This window comes from Delphinapterus leucas, chromosome 18, assembly GCF_059928025.1.
Source record: "Delphinapterus leucas isolate spDelLeu-1000000601 "Yukka" chromosome 18, BTC_Dleu_Yukka2, whole genome shotgun sequence".
Lineage (NCBI taxonomy): Eukaryota > Metazoa > Chordata > Mammalia > Artiodactyla > Monodontidae > Delphinapterus > Delphinapterus leucas.
Window position 1 is genome coordinate 14,911,699 of NC_143146.1, and position 18,527 is coordinate 14,930,225.

At 42.3% G+C, this 18,527-nt stretch overlaps 1 pseudogene across 1 annotated transcript in view; it reads right to left on the reverse strand.

Moving 5' to 3' along the window:
- The window catches only part of LOC111176319 (ATP-binding cassette sub-family C member 4-like), a 105,955-nt pseudogene that overhangs the window by 70,696 nt on the left and 16,732 nt on the right, over window positions 1–18,527 (reverse strand). The window contains exon 8 of the transcript XR_016388767.1: window positions 5,706–5,785. The product of XR_016388767.1 is annotated as an ATP-binding cassette sub-family C member 4-like (transcript). The remainder of the gene's footprint in view (window positions 1–5,705; window positions 5,786–18,527) is intronic.

Consider the following 18,527-nt stretch of genomic DNA (forward strand, 5'->3'; position numbering starts at 1 on the left):
AATAAGTTAAATCAAAGAAGTGTAAGATGTCTATACTACAAATTACAAAACATTCCTAAAATTAAAGAAAACCTAAATAAGTGGAGAGATACCATATTCATAACTGCAGATTCAACATTGTTAAGACTCAGACTCCTCAAATCAATCTATAGATAAAAGAAAATATTAATAAAAATTCCAGCAGGATAAAACAACTTGAAAAGGCTTCTAAAATTTACACAGAAAAGAATCTAGAATGATCAAAACAAGCTTGACAAAGAAGTACAAAATTAGAAGACTTAAACTACTGGATTTCAAGTCTTACTAAAATGTATAATAACCAAGACTGTAGTATTGGTACAAGGATAGACAAACAGGTCGAAACTACTAGATTTCAAGTCTTACTAAAATGTATAATAACCAAGACTGCAGTATTAGTATAAGGATAGATAAGCAGGTCGGTGGAACAAAATAAAGTATACAGACACAGACGTCCTCAAATACAGTCAAATGGTTTTTAACCAAGGTGCCAATTCAGTGCATAGAAGTGTTTTTAACAAATGTGGCTAGAATAACCGGAAAAAAGTAAACCTCAACCATGTACTACTCTTCCATACACAAAAAATAACACAAGATGCATCGATTTCTAAAAAGAATAGGAAAGTATCAATATCTTCACGCTCCTAAGGATAAAAAGATTTCTTAGGATACAAAAACATGAACTACAAAAGAAACAAAAGGGTACACGTTAGACTTCATCAGAATTGAAACTTGATCTCCATTAAGGATGTAAAAAGGCAAGCCACAGACTGGAAGAAACTATTCACAAAGGAATAGTATTAAATATATATTAAAATAAATATCTCCAATGGGGATTTGAGGGAGGGGGTGGGGAAGGGATCAACACACCACAGAAACCTCAAAATGACAAAGTCATTGTTCAGTGAAAGAGGCTGGAATGCTTTCTACACACTTTCCCTGACATCTCTACACAATGAAATGCAAGGGTCAGTGGTACTGAGACAAGCAAAGGCAGTTCCACTCTTTGCTTCTATAAAAGCAAGTGACCCAAGCTATGAGACCCTGGTCTCAGGCTTGCTTTGTTCTCAGTATCCAGATGCAGCAGCTTGTTCTTTTGCGCTCCCCCCCTGCAAAGAAATGACTGCGAACACCTCCTTCACATTTTCTTTTTCTTGGGCATTTTCACTTCATAAAGCTGCAGTCCATGTGTTTTGTGTGTGGTGAGGAGGGAATGACACGTTCCATGGTGGTCCCCGCCACTGCCAGCATTGGTGGCTCAAGCAGCCTCAGGATTAGCCCTTTGTGTCCGTGAAAGGATATGAAAAGTCAGTTGTTTGAGCTCAGCCAAGCTGCTGATTTTTTTTTTTCCCCTGAATGAGGGGTGTGTGGGGAAAAAGGTTTTGCAATTCAATTTTCCTCAATAAATTACAGCATTTTGCTGAGGGCAGCTGTGTGCAAGTTCACATGCTCAGAGCAGTCCCAAGCTTTTTTAAACAAAATTAAAATGCCTAAACCTGACTTCCAACATCTTACCTTCGTCTTCACTTATTTTACTAATAGGAAGACTTCTTGGAAGTGATGATTTTAATGACAAGAATTGTAGATAATTAAGATTCCTTAATGTTATCTGGGACTCTGGCAAATCATATGAAAACTACATTAATTTGAAATATTTCGTGCTCAATGGTCTATCTTGAAAATAATTGATTTTTATTCTGTGAGTCTACATGGGAAAGTGTCCATTAATATCTTCAGGGATTACAAACCTAGAATCTCTGTAATACAAACTCACGAGGCGATATTTATGAGCCTGGAAACTGTCTGTGACAATCATTTTAGTGCAACATAATGCCACAATCAGACTATTTCTCCTACTTAAAAATACAGGGCTTCCCTGGTGGTGCAGTGGTTGAGAGTCCGCCTGCTGATGCAGGGGACGCAGGTTCATGCCCCGGTCCGGGAAGATCCCACATGCCGCGGAGCGGCTGGGCCCGTGAGCCATGGCCACTGAGCCTGCATGTCCGGAACCTGTGCTCTGCGACGGGAGAGGCCACAGCAGTGAGAGGCCCGCGTACCGAAAAAAACAAAAACAAAACAAAAAATACATGTGGTGTTTATTTATTTTAAAATTTTTATGTATTTATTTATTTGGCTGCACAGGGTCTTAGTTGCGGCACACAGGATCGTCGATCTTCGTTGCGGCATGTGGGATCTTTTAGTTGTGGCATGCAAACTCTTAGCTGAGGCATGTGGGATCTAGTTCCCTGACCAGAGATCGAACCCAGGCCCCCTGCACTGGGAGGATGGAGTCCTAGCCACTGGACCACCAGGAGAGTCCCTACATGTGGTCTTTCAAAAATAACTACCCATTATTTAGTGCTCAACATGCACTTAGATGTTATGCAAAGAATTTTATTAAAACGACTTCATTTTGTTTTCCCAACAACCCTTACGGAATTTGGTATTATTTTCTTTATTTTACAGATAAGGAGGTGTGGCTTTGTGGGGCAGAGACAGTAAGAGGGAGAGCTAGGACTCAAGCTTGGAAAGGGAGACCGCGGGGCTCCCCACTCCACCACACTTTAAAGCTGTTGACGTCGTAAATGATTATCATGTGGAATCACACTACATAATTTTTTTTTTTTATGCTGCCTTCCTTCTTCCTTTGGAATTGCAAACAGCTCCACTTTGGCCACAGCAACGATAACGTGACTGGACAGGCAACATATCTGGTAGCTGCAAGAGTCAGTGTACACGATGGTGTACAAATTCGTGATCGCCCCTCTGTTGGGATGTGGTCTCTGAATGACATTGCCTGTGGGAATGGACTGTCCTGCAGTGTGGACCACTACTCAGAATCCAGGGTTTTCGTCAGCCATACTTGGCATCACTATTACAAGATATTAAATGAATTATCTGATATCTCATTTACGGAAATGACAAGGAATTAGATGAGGAAAAGTATACGGAATAAACACTTCAGAAGCAGTAAAAATAAAAATGAACACGATCAAGTATCTTCCAAGGTTTATCAGATATACCAAGGATAAGCAGAATCATCAAGGATGAGTTCGAACACATTCGGCACTAACTACGTCCTTTAAAACAGAACTGAACAAACACCTTCAAGCCCCTTCCCGATTCCACTCTCAGTTGACGACAGAGAGAAAAGACTGGTTCCCACTGGGAACACGGCTTCAGCAGCCCCTCCTGCCCCACTATCCACAGAGGCCTTTTCCTCTCATCTGGGATCAAAGGTCGCTTTCTAGAAGCCACGCCCACCTCCTGGACCAGGCTCCCTTACTACCTCCAGCCCCACACCCAGTTTGCCTTCCAGGACTTCCCCCAGGGCGCTGCCACAGTTAGGATTCCAAAGGTGGCAAGGGGTGGATCTCTGTGTGTCTCCCTCCCCTTGGGGGCCTGGAGGGGAGGATTCCTGCCTGACTCACCCCCATACTTCAGGGCGTCAACGCTAATCCCTGTTTGTTGAGGGGAAGGAGGGGCAGAGGAAAATAGTACCCACCACACACCCCCAACCCCAAAACTAAACACCCAACCAGCAGCTCCTCCGCAGACCCTACATTCCGGATGGGCCTCTCTCTGGTTTTACTCAGACTCCTTCCAGGAGTAGCCTGCCTTCACTTCGGCTTCCTCCACGCCTCCTGAATTTGCAGCCCTTTGCAGTCTGGCCCCGCCCATCTGAAACCTGCTTCTTAGGTCACCAGAAGCCTCCTGATTTCTAAATCAACTGACAACTTTCCAGGGACTTACCTTCTCCTTTGCGTTGAACAGGCCTGTCCTTCCTCGGTTCCCCAACCTATTTCCTCCTCTCTTCCTTGCTGTTCATCATGTGTCTCCTCTGCTTCCCTCCTCTCTTGGCTTCCTCTCTGAATATGGAGGCTTCCGTAAGTTTCTGATCTTGGTCCCTAAAAATGCTTCACTCTCTCTGGGCAATCTTTTTTTTTTTTTTTGCAGTACGCGGGCGTCTCACTGTTGCGGCCTCTCCCGTTGCGGAGCACAGGCTCCGGATGCGCAGGCTCAGCGGCCATGGCTCACGGGCCCAGCCACTCCGCGGCATGTGGGATCTTCCCAGACCGGGGCACGAACCTGTGTACCCTGCATCGGCAGGCAGACTCTCAACCACTGCGCCACCAGGGAAGCCCTCTCTGAGCAATCTTATCCGTTGTCACAGATTCAGCTATTACCTGCTCAGTGAAGAATACGCAGGCACCAAGCTCATCCCAGGTCTCTCTCTCAAACACCAGACTCTTACTTCCAATGACCTGCAGGACGCCTCCACCTGGAGGTCCCAAACTTCAAGATAACTGAACTAAAAGTGGCAGAGCTGGGACTGGGAATCAGTGAGACCAGAATTTTCTCTCCTCACACGACTGCGCATGTTTTATCTGAAATCAGGTAGCATCTATCCCTGTCCCTCTGTACGTCATACAAAAACATGTGACGGATTCTGATCATGACGGTTAACTAACCATGGGCTCAGCACACGGTGGGCCGGCCAGCTTTGGAAACCTAAGCTTGGCCTTGCCTGTAGTAGCAAAGAAACAGAACCTTTCACAAAATCTCAATGTAATTAATAATCACTGTCAAAACGTGACACTGTTATAGTGAAAGACTGCTTCTGGGGATAAATCACATGGCTTAACCCAGCAGAACATATTTATAAAATAAGTTTGCAGAAGAGAAAAATAAAATCAGACATATCCCATCAAACATCTTTGCAGTAAAAGTACTCTGCCTCTGAGTCACCGCTTAGTTCGCGTTGGTAAACAGTGGAAGCCTCTGCCCATAGGCTATGCTGTTTGCAGTGAGGTATTCGTTGCTGCATGTCTCTGTGCAGCTTCTAATAAATACATTTCATTACCAAAATTAATTAATTAATGAAGAAAGTCCCCACAGCCTGAATCACTTTAAAGTAGACAAAATTCAGTAACAGGAAAAACATCCCACATGAGCAACAATACTGAATGAGAGGATGAGAGATGAGATGACCCAACATTATTCTTTACAACCTCAAGTTCACAGACAAAACAAAGGCTAGATACAAGATATTCCTGTCTTTTTTTTTTTAAAGACATCTTAAGACAGAGCAATCAACGTGTGAAAACAAAAGCTGTCTATAAAAACAAAAAAAGACATTTTCTGAGATGACTTTGATCCCATATCGCTGTATCTTCCATTACTGCTCTCTGTTGTCTTTGCTCAAGTATTATTTTCACCTTATTATTACTATTCCTTTCTTTGTAAGTAACCCCACCTGGCTTTATCCAAAAAAAAAAAAACTGGTGCAGTAAATATTTGTCCTTTGTGGTAATCCGATGCATAATTTAGTTAATCTAGGCTATCTTTCTGTGAGAGGTGATTGTTTTTCTCTGTTTTGAAATGTGCTCACAGTAAAGGGAATCCACGCCAGACAGCTGAACGACAGCGGGAGAACCACTTACCAAGTATGTCACTGCTTTGAACCAACCTTGACCGTGACTGTGTAGGCACTCCTACAGCAGGTGTCACTCATGTTAACTCAGCCTCCCGATCACAACCACACCTTTCTCTTACAAACGTGGCCTTTTACTTAATTAAGATAACACAGTCAGGCTGAAAGGCCCATCTCAGCCCCTGTGAAAAGGCCTTGAAAAACAGGCATTTTGCTTTGCACTGTGAGAACTCTGACATGACTGTTACGTTACCTGGATGAAATCAAGAAATGTCAGGGGCAGCAAGTCATCCATATGCCCAATGTCTTTGGAGAAACGATTCAAAATTCTTCCTGCAAGAACAGGATATGAGAAATTACTCATTTCCCCAGATATACCCTTTAAGAGAAACATCTCACAAACAAATCAAAACAATATTTTTAAAGTATATGTATGTAATATATTACAGATTCATATGAAATAAGCCAATGTCAGTGGTAAAGAAAGAGAAAATAGAATATCTAAAGAGAAACAAAAATGCCACCAAATGGCAGTGGGTGGGGGAGCTGAAATTGAAACCTGGTTTTTATTACAAAAGACTGGGGGGGAGGGGCTTCCCTGGTGGCGTAGTGGTTAAGAATCCGCCTGCCAATGCAGGGGACGCGGGTTCGAGCCCTGGTCTGGGACAATCCCACATGCCACGGAGCAACTAAGCCCGTGCACCACAACTACCGAGCCTGTGTTCTAGAGCCCGCGCGCCACAACTACTGAGCCCACGCACCACAACTACTGAGCCCACGTGCCACAATTACTGAAGCCTAAATGCCTACAGCCCGTGCTCCGCAACAAGAGAAACCACCACATTGAGAATCCCACACACCACAACGAAGAGTAGTCCCCGCTCACCGCAACCAGAGAAAGCCTGCGCGCAGCAACGAAGACCCAATGCAGCTAAAAATAAAATAAATAAACTTATTTAAAAGAAAAAAAGAATACGGGGAAAATCTTTTTTTTTTTTTGCGGTACGCAGGCCTCTCACTGCTGTGGCCTCTCCCGTTGCGGAGCACAGGCTCCGGACATGCAGGCTCAGTGGCCATGGCTCATGGGCCCAGCCGCTCCGTGGCATGTGGGATCTTCCCAGACCGGGGCATGAACCCGTGTCCCCCGCATTGGCAGGTGGACTCTCAACGACTGCGCCACCAGGGAAGCCCACAGGGAAAATCTTGTGGCAGTATCGGGAAGGGCTGGTGGATTTGAGAATGTTCCCTCCTTTTAGATCCATCCCGTCTAAGACTCATTCCAAGTGCTAAGTCAGCAAATAAACAGTTGCACAATACCTAAATTAATCCTAATTGTCACACTAATTTTGCTTTAGTGATCAAAAGTAATTTTGCTAAGTGATACTTTTTAAATAAACATAATTATAACTTCTCTGTAATTTTTTCCCTCCAGATGGTTCACAGGACCTCACATTTTGGGAAACTGTAGATTCCTGCCATTTCCAAGTTGTGAGTTTACTACTGGGGTAATAAGTTGTTATTTTCAGAGGTGCACTGGGTGTGACAAACACAGACTGATGCTTAAGCATCCAAGAAGACCAGAGGGATGGAGGCAGGAAAACAGAAACATTACTTAGTGACTAAAGATCATCACTGATTTTATTTCCCTTCTCAGAATCCATGAAAACAGTGTATCCTAAAGGCTGCAGGATTGGAAGATGAGAAATAATTTCTAATATCTAGTGTAAACTAAAAATGCCGCCTGCCGTATCAAGTAAACAAAGGATGCTGCAGCCATCAGGCACTGCAGCCAACCCCACGATGGTGCACCCTGAGGAAACTCAGGATGAGAAAACACAGGATACAGGCCCCGGATAGCTGAGGTGCACATCAAAGGAATGATTTCAGTGAGCCTAGACTGTTGCATCTTCCCATACATAGAAAAGCAGTAAATTCCCTAACTTGAGATATCTGGTTTTCTTTTATTAACAGTAATCTTTTTATATGCTGACTACCTGTTCTTTGTTGCAAAAACTCCTATGTATCCTGGCTCCCCCACTGCCTTGCCTCTTTGGAGCAGTGTCTCAGAGCTATCTCAGAGGCGTGTCCCGGGCTTAAGTCCTCAGTTTTGTCCACAGAATAAAGCATAACTCTCAACTTTTAGGTTGTACATTTTTTTTCAGTCGACACTAGTCGTTTTATGATTAAATTTAAAGAAATTGAAGACATGCACACACACACACACACACACACACACACACACACATATAGCCTATTTTGGGGTAGCAGCTCCTGAGAAATGTGTTGTCTAGGCCCCTGAACTTCTTTCATAACTGAGGCTCCAGGAAGCCAGCCTGCAGGTGAGATGTGGGGCCTCTAGGTGCTCTTCCTGACCCCTGTCAGAGGTGACTTTCTCCCGAGGCCCTTCACACCAAGCCACAGCTGGACACTGAATGAGCAGAGGCTGGGCGCTGAGTTTCCGCTGCCGGGATGAGCCAGCTCTGCTGTCCTCCGCAGGGCGCCTGGCTCACCGGAAGCACAGGGTGCGGCCAAGCCGGGGGCTGCAGACACCGGAGGCTTTCGCCCTCAGCCAGGCCAGGCCGTTACAGGCTGGGCCTCAATTCTCCTGTCTCAGGCTTAGGAAATACAGACTCCAGAAACCGTCTTTTAGTGACACGTTTGGAGGACCAGGGACAAATTTTCGGAGCCTCTAGGAATGCTTGCTTTAGAAGGTGATTCTCAGGATTAAATGGGCTCATGCAGGTGAAGAACCCAGTCACAATGCCCGGTGAGTTAACAGGTGCTCAACCACCAAGGTGAGATACTGACTATTCCCCCCAGGTCCTGCAGCATCATGTCACCTCGGAAAGTCTACCAGACACTGGAGCGATGTCCACCTGTTAAAATGCACTTGCTGATTCAGGAGTGTTGGGGGAGCTAGAGAGTCTGCATTTCTTCCCAGCTGTCAGGTGACCCCCCCCTTTAAACTGTTTCCCAGATCACACTTCGAGGGGCAAGAAGATGGGAATCATTTAATCAATTCTGCTTTAAAAATATTAAAATCAGATGGACAATTTTTCCACATATTCTTATGGATTTTGCGGCCTCCCAGTCATTTTTTAACTTCCCAAAGTAGCAATATAGAAATAAGGAAAATACACGTCACAAAAGACATAGTTTAAATGCTTGTGATTTCTTTGATGGAAAAATGCAACTTTTTAACATAGCAGGATTCAGAAACACTGCAAGTATGATTTTTCTTAGAAAGTGTTGAAAGCAGTACAGGAATTTTTTAAGATGAAAAGGCTACTCAGGGATGAACAGTAAGTGAAAACTACCCCTTTACCTTTCACCAGATGTGCAAGTCTTAAGGTCTGAGAGACCCAGGGTTGGCAAATAGTGTAAAATACAAGGAAAACAAAAACAATGAGAAAAACCAACTCCCCACATACAATGACTACAAAAATGGAACCGAACGTCAAAGCAGGTCAAAAAACTAAAGTCTTGTTCACCAATGAGCTGAGTGTAGGAAATGTGAAATCAGAAAGTTCAGTAGCTACTTCCTTGCGCTAAGAAACATTAAGAGAATGAATGGTATTTGCAGAGTATTTCATCGGGCTTAGGGACAGACTGTTGGAAACAGAGCTGTGATTTTAAGTTCATGGCCTCATAGTGTTAAAGTTTTCTCAAAAGTCTCCAAATGAAATCCTTACGATGAATTCCCTTCACACACATGCCATGACTCTTCATCCAAATGACATGTGCTCCCTGCTGGAGTATCTCCAGGGAGGTAGAGGGAAGGGGGATTCACATGAACACCGGGAGCCCAATCCATTTTCAGTCTGTTCTGTTAGACAGGGATTTCTCACATCAAGCCGAATCTTGCCTTCCTAGAACATCCAACCTCTGCCGCTTCTTCTGCCCTTATAACCACACAAAGAGAACCTAATTTCTCTTGATATGACAGCCTTTCAAATACTTGAATGAAGTGAATCATATCCTTTCCAGCAACTACTCCTTGGTGCCTCAATGATCCCTCATAAGGCTCGGTGTCCTATCATGGCCGCTGCCTCTTGACCAGACTCAGATGGACAGTCTCAGTTAATGCCTTGTGCTCAGGATTAAAATCAGTACCCCAGGTAGTGGGGTAAATTGGTTTCACCACCTCCCCTATCCTGCATAGGATATAGTGAATCATGAAGCCAACAATAACAGTAAATTCTGGAGGCCAGATCACATTTTGGACACATGTAAAATGAAAATCCACATCGCTCTGCACAGGTAGATTTGGGGGAACAACTGAGCGATATGTATAAACTAAGAGTGCATCCCTTCTGACCCCAAAATTCCATTTCTAGGAACATATCCCCAAGAGTTAATAAGTTCATCAAAAGGTTGAATGTGGCATATTTGTCAAGTCAGAAGTAGAAAACAACCCGAACAAGTCTGAAACAAGTCTATAATGTATTACGTACAATTTTAATTTTTTTGGACTTTCTACGATAACTGCATATTGTGTAAAAAGGTAAAGCAGGGAGGGGAGAGCAAGAGAAAGACAGGGAAAGAGGGTCAGGAGGAAGAAGGAGGTAAAAGGGAGGAGGGAGGGAGGAAAAGCGGGGGAAGAGAGGAGGAGGGAGGTACCCCCCTTGAAGTCCATGGTATCCAAGAACCATCAGGGTCCTCCTAACCGCTCTGGTTCACAGTTTTCTATCTTGTCCATAAGACAGAATATCATGAAAGATGACATTTGAACTTCTTGTCAAAATACAAATTCAGGATGATCATATTTTAAGAACTGAGTCTACAATCTAAGCGGGAGTCAGTCACCTCTAGAATTCTAACACCTGACCCATACCCAGGACTCCTCTGCTTACTTATAACCAAACTGTAATTTACAACTTGGAAGTTCCCATGTCTAATCTGGGCCTTATTTTTTTTTTAAACAGCAAAAAAAAGGTATATTTACATATAAAATACCGAAGTATATTTTTATTGAGGTATATTTTACATCTCATGAAATTCGCCCATTTCAGGTGTACAATTCAATGAATTTTTGTAACTTTACTGAGTGATGCAACCATCACCAAAAATCAGTTTTAAGACATTTTTATGCCCACAGTAAGATCCCTTGTGCCATTTACAGGACTCCCTATTCCCACTCCCAGCCTCAGGCAACCACTAATCTACTTTCTTTCTCTATAAATTTGCTTTTTCAGGACATAACATCCAAATGGAATCGTACAATAATGTGGTCTCTCGGTCTGACTTTTTTCACTCAGTGTAATGTTTTTGAGGTTCGCCATGATGTAGTATGTGTCTTTTTGAGCCCCATTCTTTACCACAAAGTGGTGTTAGGCACCAGCAAAAAAAGACCCCATACTAGGCCACACCTGACCTTGAGGGTAAGTCAGAACAGATGTGTTTCGTGAACTCTTTGATATTGTGAACTTGTTTATATGGGCCCACAGCTAGCTTCACTAACAGTTCTAGAACCTAATTCTTTTGATTAGAATCAGCCATTGCAGAGATTCAGAATCCAGGAGTCCTGGGTCAAGGCCAGTCTCTGAGTCCAGTGGAATGTGGTGGGGCAGGGAGGACAATAAAAGATCCATTGTCCTGGTGAGAAATGGGATCTACGTCCAATCAGCCAATGGAAAAAAAGAGTGGAGTCCCTCCAAAGGGGCAAAGAAAATATACCTGAACCTTCCAGGTACCGTGCAAGGGGATGGGGCAAAATGGGTCCAATGGAGAGGGTGTTCAGTGGAACGCGGAGACGGTCACCAGGCTGAAAAGGATCCCTGCGTGCATGAGGGAGCCACTAAGGCAGGCAGGCCAGCCTGGACTTCCTGCATCACCTTACACAAACTCATTCAGCTTGGACGAGCCTGAGGACAGGAGAGGGAGCTGCGGAAGTCAGGGCGCTCCGCATTTTCTTAGTCTTTGCTGTTAGAACAGGCCGTCAGTATGGTGGCAGCCTAAAGAATGTCTTGAAATAGAGCAACAGGATTTAGGAAACCGTCAGTGGAGACACCACCAAGTTCTGGTAGTCAGCAGCAAGAGGCCTTCAGGCAACTAAGCAACATCTCCACCTACATCCCAACTCCCTGTCCAATAATAGTTTTTAAATGTCTACTGATATGTTACAATGGATCAATTACTCCTCTTTACTTCTTAAGGGCCTGGAGTTTATGAGGTAAAACTATCAGGTATCAAATATTTAACCCAAATAAGTGCCAAGATTCATCCTGAATATAAAACTAAATCCCAGGGAAACGTATTAGGTGTTTGACAGTTTCTCTTCCTTGACTGACAGACAACAGAACTTGGAAGCTTGGATAGTCTGAGTCCGTGAAACACAGCTTCCACAGAACCAATATATGTGGTTTTCTCTTCATGACATCCCATACCAGAACCAAAGCTGACCATAAATAATCTAGTCCAAATTCCACTTTTGAAAATAAGCTACAGGGAAGCGTTCAATTTAATCTACCACTAAAGAGTAGATTAAATAGATTTAATCTATTTACTAAAGAGTAAATAATTCATGACCCCTAAACCTTCTGGGCTGACTAGGCCTGTGTTTACAGTACTTATTTTGGCTTGTATTTTCTTGAAGGAATGAAGTCCCGCTAATAGATACAGGAGGGGGAGGCAAGATAACACTAGTGTGCTGGCTGCTCTGATTAGTGACCTCGAAGATTGTTCCCAAATGCTTGAATAACAACTCAGCGTCTGGAGAAGCCTACAGGTCTTGAACATGAAGAGCCTGGTTAACTGGTCACCAGCAACTAGCATGTAAGTATTAACATAACTATAACCAGCTATCACTATTAGTAACCAGAACTAGGATTGAACTCAGGCAGTTGGCTCCAGAGTCCATACTTTTACGGTACACGGGCCTCTCAGTTGTGGCCTCTCCCATTGCAGAGCACAGGGTCCGGACACACAGGCTCCGGACGCACAGGCTCCGTGGCCATGGCTCATGGGCCCAGCCGCTCCGCAGCATGTGGGATCCTCCCGGACCAGGGCACGAACCCGTGTCCCCCGCATCGGCAGGCGTACTCTCAACCACTGCGCCACCAGGGAAGCCCCAGAGTCCATACTTTTAAACCAAGGCAGACAACATCCTGCCTTGAGATGTGCGTGTCCAAGAGTATCTATCTGCTTTGGCCTCGGTCACGTAGCTAGTTGATGGCCAGGCCAAGGCCACTCCTATCTTCCTTCCAGCCCACATCCCTGCCTTGACAGTTGCTATCCATCATCACCTGCAAAAACAAAGCCACTCTGGGCCTTATCACGAGTCTAAACAACTGAACAGAGTGGGCATGTATGCTGATGAACTAACTCTTCATAGGAACCCAGGTCAGGAGGCTACCTTCCGAAGCAAGACAGGTGGAAGGCCTCAGGGTGGAGGAAGCAACCAGTGGGAAACCTAGAGGGACACTCAGATCAAGAAACTTACTACCGAAGATCCGCCTGCTACATGCCACAAAGCCTCTTACATGCCACCAAAAGTCCACGGTAAAACTATAGAGCTAATTTTATTGAAGAGGATGTTTACATTTTACCAATCTTATATCTTAATTCATTTTTATTACCATTTTATTTATTTTTTTAACGTCAGAACGTACGAATTTAATGAATTTAACATCATACTACTCCTTAGGATACCCCGTACTTAAAGGCCCTGATTCTAAGCTCCTGTTGGCAGCTTCCTCCACAATGGTATCTTGTTCTTCTCTGAAAGTGGAGTCCAAACCCTATCATCTCCAGGCAGCTGCCAAATCTAGCATCATTCCATGAACTTCCAGAAGACGTTCTCTTTACCCTTTTCTCCTAGGATGGCAGGCACTTCACACCATGGCTTCTCTCCTTCTGTGGATGCAGAACTTCTCCCAGACCAAGATGCTGCTCAATCAATTCTCAGGCCGCTCTCTGCACAGTGCTTGGCGTATGGTAAACAGTCACTAAAGATTTCTTTTTTTAATTGGAGTATAGTTGTTTTACAATGTTGTATTAGTTTCTACCATACAGAGAAGTAGAGTTCCCTGTGCTATACAACAGGTTCTTATTAGTTATCTACTTTATATGTATTAGTGTCAATCCCAATCTCTCAATTCATCCCACCCTCCCCCACCCCCCGCTTTACCCCCTTGGTGTCCATACGTTTGTTCTCTACATCTATGTCTCTATTTCTGCCTTGCAAACCAGTTCATCTGTATCATTTTTCTAGATTCCTCATATATGCTTTAATATATATTTGTTTCTCTCTTTCTGATTTGCTTCACACTGTATAACAGTCTCTAGGTCCATCCACACAAATGACCCAATTTCATTCCTTTTTATGACTGAGTAATATTCCATTGTATATATGTACCACATCTTCTTTATCCATTTGTCTGTCGATGGACACTTAGGTTGCTTCCATGACCTGGATATTGTAAAGAGTGCTGCAATGAACATTGGGGTGCATGTGTCTTTGTGAATTACGGTTTTCTCTGGGTATATACCCAGTAGTGGGATTGCTGGGTCATATGGTAATTCTATTTTTAGTTTTTTAAGGAACCTCAATACTGTTCTCCATAGTGGCTGTATCAATTTACATTCCCACCAAGAGTGCAACAGGGTTCCCTTTTCACCACACCCTCTCCAGCATTTGTTGTTTGTAGATTTTCTGATGATGCCCATTCTAACTAGTGTGAGGTGATACCTCATTGTACTTTTGATTTGCATTTCTCTAATAATTAGTGATGTTGAGCAGCTTTTTATGTGCTTCTTGGCCATCTGTACGTCTTCTTTGCAGAAATGTCTACTTAGGTCTTCATCCCATTTTTTGATTGGGTTGTTTGTTGTTTTGATATTGAGCTGCATGAGCTGTTTATATATTTTGGAGATTAATCCTTTGTCCGTTGGTTCGTTTGCAAATATTTTCTCCCATTCTGAGGGTTGTTTTTTCATCTTGTTTATAGCTTTCTTTGCTGTGCAAAAGCTTTTCAGTTTCATTAGCTCCCATTTATTTTTCTTTTATTTCCATTATTCTAGGACGTGGGTCAAAAAAAATCTTGCTGTGATTTATGTCAAAGAGTGTTCTTCCTATGTTTTCCTCTAACAGTTTTATAGTGTCTGGTCTCACATTTAGGTCTCTAATCCATTCTGAGTGTATTTTTGTGTATGGTGTTAGGGCGTGTTCTAATTTCATTCTTTAACATGTAGCTGTCCAATTTTCCCAGCACCACTTACTGAAGAGACTGTATTTTCTCCATTGTCTATCCTTGCCTCCTTTGTCATAGATTAGTTGACCATAGGTGCATGGGTTTACCTCTGGGCATTCTATCCTGTTCTATTGATCTATATTTCTGTTTTTTGTGCCAGTACCATATTGTCTTGATTACTGTAGCTTTGTAGTATAGTCTGAAGTCAGGGAGTCTGATTCCTCCAGCTCCGTTTTTTCCCCTCAAGATTGCTTTGCCTATGTGGGGTCTTTTTTGTCTCCATATAAACTTTAAGATGTTTTGTTCTAGTTCTGTAAAAAATGCCCTTGGTGGGCTTCCCTGGTGGTGCAGTGGTTGAGAATCTGCCTGCCAATGCAGGGGACACAGGTTCGAGCCCTGGTCTGGGAAGATCCCACATGCCACGGAGCAACTGGGCCCGTGAGCCACAACTACTGAGCCTGTGCATCTGGAGCCTGTGCTCCGCAACAGGAGAGGCCGCGACAATGAGAGGCCCGTGCACCGCAATGAAGAGTGGCCCCTGCTCGCCGCAACTAGAGAAAGCCCTCGCATAGAAACGAAGACCCAACGCAGCCAAATAAATAAATAAATAAAATTTATTTTTTTAAAAAATGCCATTGGTAACTTGATAGGGATTGCACTGAATCTGTAGATTGCTTTGGGTAGTACAGTCATTTTCACAATATTGATTCTTCCAATCCAAGAACATGGTATATCTCTCCATCTGTTTGTATCATCTTTGATTTCTTTCATCAGTGTCTTATAGTTTTCTGAGTACAGGTCTTTTACCTCCTTAGGTAGGTTTATTCCTAGGTATTTTATTCTTTTCGTTGCAATGGTGAATCGGATTGTTTCTTTAATTTCTCTTTCTGATCTTTTGTTGTTAGTGTGTAGGAATGCAAGAAATCTCTATGCATTAATTTTGTATCCTGCAACTTTACCAAATTCATTGCTTAGCTCTAGTAGTTTTCTGGTGGCATCTTTAGGACTTTCTATGTATAGTATCATGACATCTGCAAACAGTGACAGTTTTACTTCTTCTTTCCAATTTGTATTCCTTTTATTTCTTTTTCTTCTCTGATTGCCATGGCTAGGATTTCCAAAACTATGTTGAATAATAGTGGCAAGAGTGGACATCCTTGTCTTGTTCCTGATCTTAGAGAAAATGCTTTCAGCTTTTCCCCATTGAGTATGATTGCTGGCTGCAGGTTTGTCATATATGGCCTTTATTATGTTGTGGTAGGTTCCCTCTATGCCCACTTTCTGGAGAGTTTTTATCATAAATGGGTGTTGGATTTTGTCAAAAGCTTTTTCTGCATCTATTGAGACGATCATATGGTTTTTATACTTCAATTTGTTAATATGGTGTATTACATTGATTGATTTGCATATATTGAAGGATCTTTGCACCCCTGGGATAAATCCCACTTGACACAGTGTATGATCCTTTTAACGTGTTGTTGGATTCTGTTTGCTAGTATTTTGTTGAGGATTTTTGCATCTATATTCATCAGTGATATTGGTCTGTAATTTTCTTTTTTTATAGTATCTTTGGTTTTGGTATCAGGGTGATGGTGGCCTTGTAGAATGAGTTTGGGAGTGTTCCTTCCTCTGCAACTTTTTTGGAAGAGTTTGAGAAGGATGGGTGTTAGCTCTTCTCTAAATGTTTGATAGAATTCACCTGGGAAGCCATCTGTTGGAAGATTTTTTAATCATAGTTTCAATTTCATTACTTGTGATTGGTCTGTTCATATTTTCTATTTCTTCCTGGTTCAGTCTTGGAAGGTTATACCTTTCTAAGAATTTGTCCATTTCATCCAGGTTGCCCATTTTATTGGCACAGAGTTGCCTGTAGTAGTCTCTTATGATGCTTTGTATTTCTGTGGTGTCCGTTGTAACTTCTCCTTTTTCATTTCTAATTTTATTGATTTGAGTCCTCTCCCTCTTTTTCTTGATGAGTCTGGCTAAAGATTTATCAATTTTGTTTATCTTCTCAAAGAACCAGCTTTTAGCTTCACTGATCTTTGTTACTGTTTTCTTTGTTTCTATTTCATTTACTTCTGCTCTGATCTTTATGATTTCTTTCCTTCTATTAACTTTGGGTTTTGTTTGTTCTTCTTTCTCTAGTTCCTTTAGGTGTAAGGTTAGGTTGTTTATTTGAGATTTTTCATGTTTCTTGCAGTAGAATTATATTGCTATAAACTTCCCTCTTAGAACTGCTTTTGCTGCATCCCATGGGTTTTGGATCATCATGTTTTCACTGTAGTTTGTCTCTAGGTATTTTTTGAATTCCTCTTGAATTTCTTTAGTGATCTCTTGGTTATTTAGTAGCATATTGTTTAGCCTCCCCTTGTTCACATTCATTATGGTCTTCTTCCTGTAATTTATTTCTAATTTCATAGCACTGTGGTCAGAAAAGATGCTCGATACGATTTCGATTTTCTTAAATTTACTGAGGCTTGATTTGTGACCCAAGATGTGATCTATCCTGGAGAATGTTCCGTGTGCACTTGAGAAAGTGTAATCTGCTGTTTTCGGGTGGAATATCCCATAAATATTAAATCTGGTCTATTGTGTCATTTAAAGCTTGTGTTTCCTTATTAATCTTCTGTCTTGATGATCTGTCCATTGCTGTAAGTGAGGTGTTAAAGTCCCCACTATTATTGTGTTACTGTCGATTTCCTCTTTTATAGCTGTTAGCATTTGCCTTATGTATTGAGGTGCTCCTATGTTGGGTGCATATATATTTATAATTGTTATATCTTCTTGGATTGATCCCTTGATCATTATATAGGGTCCTTCCTTGTCTCTTGTAACATTTTTTATTTTAAAGTCTATTCTATCTGATAGGAGTATTGCTACTCCAGTTTTCTTGTGATTTCCACTTGCATGGAATATCTTTTTCCATCCCCTCACTTTCAGTCTGTATGTGTCCCTAGATCTGAAGTGGGTCTCTTGTAGACAGAATATATACTGTCTACAGTCTTGTTTTTGTATCCATTCAGTGAGCCTGTGTCTTTTGGTTGGAGCATTTAATCCATTCACATTTAAGGTAATTGCCAATATGTATGTTTCTATTACCATTTTCTTAATTTTGGGCAGTTTGTTTTTGTAGGTCCTTTTCTTCTCTTGTGTTTCCCACTTAGCATTTGTTGTAGAGCTGGTTTGGTGGTGCTGAATTCTCTTAGCTTTTGCTTGTTTGTAACACTTTTGATTTCTCTGTAGAATCTGAATGGGATCCTTGCTGGGTAGAGTATTCTTGGTTGAAGTTCTTCCCTTTCATCACTTTAAATATATCATGTCACTCCCTCTTGGCTTGCAGAGTTTCTCCTGAGAAATCAGCTGTTAACCTTACGGGAGTTCCCTTGTATGTTATTTGTCATTTTCCCCATGTTGCTTTTAATAATTTTTCTTTGTCTTTAATTTTTGTCCGTTTGATTACTATGTGTCTCGGCATGTTTCTGCTTGGGTTTATCCTGCTTGGGACTCTCTGTGCTTCCTGGACTTGGGTGGCTATTTCCTTTCTCATGCTAGGGAAGTTTTTGACTATAATCTCTTTGAATATTTTCTCAGGTCCTTTCCCCCTCTCTTCTCCTTCTGGGTCCCCTATAATGCGAATGTTGGTGTGTTTAATGTTGTCCCAGAGGTCTCTTAGGCCGTCTTCATTTCTCTTTTCTTTATTCTGTTCTGTAGCAGTGATTCCCACCATTCTGTCTTCCAGGTCACTTATCCGTTCTTCTGCGTCAGTTATTCTACTATTGATTCCTTCTAGTGTGTTTTTCATCTGTTATTGTATTGTCCATCTCTGTTTGTTCTTTAATTCTTCTAGGTCTTTGTTAAATATTTCTTGCATCTTCTTAATCGTT